Source organism: Rhinolophus sinicus, chromosome 18 (genome assembly GCF_057876585.1).
Source record: "Rhinolophus sinicus isolate RSI-liver-muscle chromosome 18, RSI-T2T, whole genome shotgun sequence".
In the NCBI taxonomy this organism is placed as follows: Eukaryota; Metazoa; Chordata; class Mammalia; order Chiroptera; family Rhinolophidae; genus Rhinolophus; species Rhinolophus sinicus.
Window position 1 is genome coordinate 30,840,256 of NC_142518.1, and position 6,880 is coordinate 30,847,135.

A 6,880-nucleotide genomic window follows, 5' to 3' on the forward strand; every position below is an offset into this window, starting at 1 on the left:
ATGTGTGTGTGCATTTAGAACGTGCATAAGATGCACTTCTGCATCATCATTCAAGCGTTTCTCGTAGAGGTTTGATGGGCTACTCTGGGCAATTGCTCTAATGTGCAGCTCTATCCATCCTGGAGTATGACTAGATCTCATATCTACTGCACCAGAATGGTAAGGGAAGCTGTGTTGTATCCTTGGGGGTCGGGAAGCCTCAGCTTGCTCTTCCTGAAGGAGTCAAACATAGACCATGATGGTGTGGGGGCCACTATGAGGAGGACTGGTTGTTTCCATCCATCTGTCTTCCCCCAAAAGAGGTTTTCTAGCTTCTGTAATGAACTCTTGATATCACCCATAGAATACTGACCATTGCCAGTTACTCCCTACATCACCTATTGAAAGTTTGAGGGAACGAACCATTATTACAGATGCTTTATGTACCTCATTTATTCTCCAAGACAATCCTTTGGCAATACTATTAGTGATGGTTAATTGTATGTATTAACTTGTCTGGGCCACGGGGTGCCCAGACACTTGGTCAAACATCATTCTGGGTGCATCTGTGAGAGTGTTTTGGGATGAGATTAACATTTGAATTTGTAGGCTAAGTCAAACAGATTGCCCTCCTTAATGTGGGTGGGCCTCATCTAATCAGTTGAAAGCCTGACTAGAACAAAAAGGCTGAGTAAGTGGGAACTTTGCCTGCCTGACTGTTCAGCTGGGACATTGGTGTTCTTCTGCCCTTGGACTGGAACTTATACCATTGGCTCTCCTGGTTCTCAGGCCTTCAGACTTGAACTACAACTACTCCACGGGTTCTCCTGGATCTCCAGCTTGCCAACTGCAGATCTTGGACATTCTCAGCTTCTATAATCACACGATGCAATTCCTTATAATAAATATCTCTCCCTCCTCCTCCCCTTTCTCTCTCTCTCTCTCTCTCATCTATCTATATCCTATTGATTCTGGGTTGTTGTTTTTTTTTTTTGTTTTCTGGAGAACTAATACATATCCTCATTTAACAGATAAAAAACTGAGGCACAGAGAAGCAAACTCATTGCACAAGGTCTTACTTAAGACTTTAGGATTTGTACCCAGACAGTGTGATTCCAACGCATTCTCCTGCCCTCTGGCCCCTTAGCTTTCACATATTCAAATAATTCCTCAGAAGGTTCAGTATGGGAGAATGAGCTGAGAAGCGTGGGTCCTGGGCCATGCCACTAACTTGCACTTCCCATGCAAACCACCCAGGCCTCATCGTGGAAGGATTCGTGTGAATTCCTGAGGGCTGGCTTACTGCTTCCTGGGTTCTCAAACCTTGGTCCCTCTGAGAAGACAGGTGATGTTGTGGAAGCAGGAGGTGGGAGAACTACTTCTATGTCTATCTGGTTGTTGACATGCCATGTGGCCGTCGCTCTGCACCTCAGTTTTGTTAGCTATGAAAGCAGATATAGGCTCAATTATCTCTGTTGCTCCTGAATCCTGTGATTCTGCAGGCAGGACTGTGGCATTCAGATGGGCCATTAAGCAGCCCAAAGTAACCAATTCAGCCATTTCACAGCCTGAGTACTTCACGGTGAATGTACCCAACTGTAGACGAAGGAACTCAGAGTGTGACAGTCCAGAGGTTGCAGCAAGACTCTGCCCTTTATTGTGAGACTTTGGGCTAGTTCCTTAATCTCTCCCAGTCTGTTTCTGTAAAATATGGCTGATGACACCAACTCCTGGGATTGCTGAGATGGTTAAAGGAGGTAATGGAGGCACGTGCTAGTACAAGTGGCCACATAGGCCGTTGCGTTTCCTTCTGTTCCTGACTTGATTTATGTAAACATGGCTCATTTTCCCAGTTGGAGGACTAAAAGTGTCACCCATTTCTTTCCTCTCCCCCTTTCAGGAGTATGAGAAAGCCTGGAGAGCACTAGGGGATCCAGCTCCCCTCTAAAGGGTCCAGCTTGCCTTCTGTCTTGTTTTTTCTCCTCCTCTTCCTTTTTTCCTGGCTCTTTTCTCTGATTCCTTTCTTTTTCTCAACAAGCAGTTGCTAAGATGCTCTCTATATGTACGTTTGTGCTGTTTCTTTCAAGGTCACGTTTCTGCCAGCATTCTGCATGGGAAGCAAACAGCCTCCCTTCTTCTCAGCCTGGCATCACATGGCTGCTTAAAGCAGGGAGGAAGGCAGAGGCTGCCTCTGTCAGAGGGGCCATGTGTATGTATAGACATAGAAACCCACATATGCGTACATGTGCATGTATATGCAGAAACATACATGTGTATGTGTACATGCAGACTCCCACACATGTATATGTGTGCACATATGGCCACCCACATAGGTGTAAGTGTGTATACATGAGGACACCCATGTATGCACCAACACCAAAACATTCTCTAGCACCTGAACAAATGAGTCTGATAAGACCCTCGTTTTACCCTGTCCCCAAAGTGTAAAATTGCCAGTGAAAGTCCCTACTGGGCTGGAAGGAAGGAAGACATGCCTGGGTAAAAGGAAAGAATCCATGCAAGGCAGTGCTCTCTTCATCTTGAAGCCAAACATTTCGAGATCTGTCTTCTCCCAGAGGGGAAAGAAAATTCTTTTTTCTTTTTTTTGGTCTGATCTGATTTGTTGTTTACTCTTAGAAACTCTTATTTTGGGTGACCGGATGGCTCAGTTGGTTAGAGCGCGTGCTCTGAACACTCTGAACAACAGGATTGCTGGTTCGATTCCCACCTGGGCCAGTGAGCTGCGCCCTCCACAACTAGATTGATGGACAATGACTTGGAGCTGATGGGCCCTGGAGAAACACACTGTTCCCCAATATTCCCCAATAAAAATTAAAAACAAAAAAAAAACAAAAAAAACAAGAGGTGCTCAAAGTGGTTGCCGTGGGTGTAATTTAAAAAGAAAAAGAAAAAGAAACTCTCATTTTTGACTGGACTCAGGCTCAAAGGTAGAAACTCTCAGATAGGACAGCCTATGTCTTTTGGCCATCTGTTCCTGGTGTTTTTCTTTGCCTTTTCATTATCTTGGCCAAAAGTTTAACATAGTCTGTGGCCTCTTCTTTATTTTTCTTAGTCTGTTGTTTCTTCAAAGCAATACACCGACCTTTATGTTGCAGGAATAACAAGATGCTGAATCTTGGTACTTTGGTCCTAGGTTTCTTACCTTCTTTTTTTTAGGGGCTTTCTCACAACATATTGGCGGACATCATCTTCTTTAGAGAGATTGAAAAGTTTGTGGATTCTGCTAGCTCTTTTGGGCTCCAGGCGGCAGGGTACAGAAGTATCAGTGAGACCAGGAATGTCTTTCTCCCCCTTTTTTCTTATAATGACCAAGTTGAGAACACTCAGATTAGCATCCACAATGCAACACTGAACAGATTTGCGCTTTCTATCTCTAGTCCTCCTTGGGCTATAACAGGAATGCGCCTTACTCAGGAGCAGGCGGACACGACCATGGATCAAGACACGCTGCTTCATGGGGAATCCTTATTTTTCATTTCCACCACTGATTCGAACAACATAACCCTTTCATTCTTCACCCAGAGCATCAGCAGCAACTTCTGTGGCCATACGTGTCTCATAAAACGTACAAAGTTTGCGTTCATCGTCCACTTCAGTGAGTTTCTGGCGGACAGTGGCTGGGAAAGAGATGCTCGGCTTCATCCTGAAGCAGCCGACGGCCTCCATGCCATGAAAGAGAGCAAAAATTCTGAAATCAAACAAACAAAAGAAAATGGGGAAGAGACAGACTGGGTTCATAGATTAGAAAACTCAACATAACAAAGATGCCAATTTCCTCCCAAATTGATCTATATATTTAACACAATTCCAATGAAAACTCCAGCAAGATTTCTTGTAAATATAGATAAGCTGATTCTAAAATGTATATGGAAAAGCAAAGGAACTAGAATAGCTGAAACAATTTCAAAAAAATAAGAAGAAAGTTGGAAGAATCTCACTACTTGATTTTAAGACTTACTATCGTGTTTCCCTGAAAATAAGACCGAGCTGGACAATCAGCTCTAATGCATCTTTTGGAGCATAAATTAATATAAGACCTGGTCTTATTTTACTATAAGACCAGGTGTAATATAATATAATGTAATGTAATGTAATATAATATAATACTGGGTCTTATATTAATTTTTGCTCCAAAAGACACATTAGAGCTGATTGTCCAGCTAGGTCTTATTTTCGGGGAAACACGGTATAAAGCTATAGTGAGACAGTGTGGTCTTGGCAGAGGGATAGACACATAGATCAATGGAACAGAATAGGGTCCAGACATAGACTCACCCAAACATAGCCAATTGATTTTTGACAAAGGTATAAGGCAATTCAATGGAGAGAAGATAGTCTTTTCAACAAATGGTATTGGAGCAATTAGACATCCATACGCAACAAAAGTGAACCTCAATCTAAACTTTACACCTTATACAAAAATTAATTCAAAATGGATCATAGGTCTAAATGTAAAGTGTAAAACTATAAAACTTGTAGACGAAAACATAGGAGAAAAATCTTCATGACCTAGGGTCAGGCAGAGCTCTTAGACATGAGACCAAAAGCGTAATCAATAAAAGAACATTTGATAAATTAGATTTCAATAAAATTGAAAACTTTTGTTCTGTGAAAGACACTGTTAAGAGAATGAAAAAGCAACCTACAGACTGGAGAAAATATTTGCAAATCATATATAGCCAACAAAAGACTTGTGTGCCAAATATATAAAGAATTCTCAAAACTCATTAGTAAGAAAACTAACAGCTCAATTAAAAACGGTCCAAAGACTTGGGCACTTCACCAAAGAAGATAGATAACAGACAGCAAATAAACAGAAAATGATGTTCAACATCATTAGCCATTAGGGAAATGCAAATTAAAGCCATGATGAGATACACACTACACACCTATCAGAATGGCTAAAATTAAAAGCACTGACCTTATCAAGTGCTGACAAGGATGCGGAGCAACTGGAACTCTCATACATCGCTGGTGGGAGTGTTAAATAGTGTGGTCACTCTGCAAAATGGGTTGGCAGTTTCTTGTATAAGGTTAAACATACAATTTCCATATGACCCGGTAATCTAGGTTATTTACCCAAGGGAAATGAAAATGTATGTTCACACAAAAATCTGTCTGCAAATGTTCATAGTAGTTCTATTTACAATTATTCAAAACTGGAAGCAATCCAAATATCCTTCAATAAGTGAATGATTTAACAAATGGTGATATACTCATATGATGGAAAACTATTCAGCCATAAAAAGAAACGAACTATTGATGTACTCAACTTGGATGAATCTCAAAGGCATTATGTTGAGTGAAAGAAGCCAGTCTTCAGCAGCTCACATGCTGCATGATTCCATTTGTATGAGGTTCTGGAAAAGACAAGACTAGAGTGATGAGGAATGGATCAGTGGCTGCCAGACATTAAGGGTAGGCAAGGGCTAGACTACAAAGGGGTAGCACAAAGGAGTTGTTTGGCTGATGGAACTGATACAAGTATCCTAATTGTAGTAGTGGTTACAAGAATCTATACATGTGTTAAAATTTATAGAACTGTATATACACACATACATGAGCACACACACACGCATACACACACTCAAGTTTGGAGGGTGCCCCTTAATGAATTAAACACCCAGGACCACTTATCTATTTGAAAGAGTCATGAGTTCTTTCTTCTTTTAAGAAGCGAGATTTGATACATTCACTGGTATTAAACAGACACATTCACCATCTGTAGAAGTTGAAGGTTAAATATTTTGCACAGAGCTTCCCTACCACCCCCACCTGGATGCCACGATCCCTTTCTGCCACCACTTTAGCCAACCCTAATCTTTCTTTTCTATCACAATATGCCCAGATGTATGGGAATCATAATTTTTAATCCTAAGAGAGCCATGTGGTCTCTGTAAGAACCAGTGAATTTATGCATACAACCGGAGAGAATGTTTGAAATGGAGACTGACCAGGAGAAACCCAGGGCCCATGGTGGTCCTGCCCTGACAGTGTCTCTGGCTTGCCAGTGACCCCATGTAGAGGCTACATCCATCCCATCTGGAACCTTCTTTCATGTCCCCCCACCCCCCTCTCCCTCAGAAAAGGGGATAGCCTTGGTGGAAATGCAGCGCCTGATAAACAGATAAGCAGATTAGGACTGGCAGAAATTAGGCCCTTCAAAGCAATCAGGCTGAAGATAAAACAGGAATTTAATGAAAATTGAAAATACAATCCATATTATGTAGCCATTAAAAATGATGTTTACCAGGAGTTTGTAATAACATGAAAAATGCTTGTATCACTACGTTGAGCAAGAAAAGAGCAAATTGCCAAATTGTGTGTACAGTTGATCACAATTATATTTTAAAAGATATATAGTAAAAAGACTGGAGTTAAATACACCGTAATGCTGGCACTAACTTTCAGTGGGAGGAGGGGCCACCCCTCATTCTGTATTTTAATCTATAAATTCCAAATATTTTCTAGAATGACTGCAAACATCTAATTTAAAGTAATCTTTAAACTTAGCAAATAGAATGTTGGCATTTTATTTTTAAAATACAGTTTGGAGCACTGGCGCTACGTGCATAAATGATCAAATATTTATTCAGCACCTATCCTGTCTCGAATTCTTTGTACAATAAAACCATCGCTGCCAACTGCCCCCGCCCCATAGCAAAGTCTCTCCAACACAGACCATGTGATCATCTATGTTCTACATTGGTGACTAAGTGCCGCATCAAATAACTAAGGCAAGCTCAAGGATTTGGCACAGACATCATTGACAAGTCAGCTTCCTGTTGACAATTTCCCCAAGACAGACACCCGATGAATGATAAACCCATGCCTAGGCCTGAAAGGTCCCCAGTTAAAACCCTGGTTTCTCTCATGAAAT

The 6,880-nt window shown here is 41.3% G+C and overlaps 1 pseudogene; it reads right to left on the bottom strand.

The window, feature by feature from the left end:
- Positions 1–2,842: 2,842 nt before the first annotated feature.
- LOC141569633 (small ribosomal subunit protein eS6 pseudogene) lies at positions 2,843–3,642 on the bottom strand (annotated as a pseudogene).
- Positions 3,643–6,880: the final 3,238 nt, after the last annotated feature.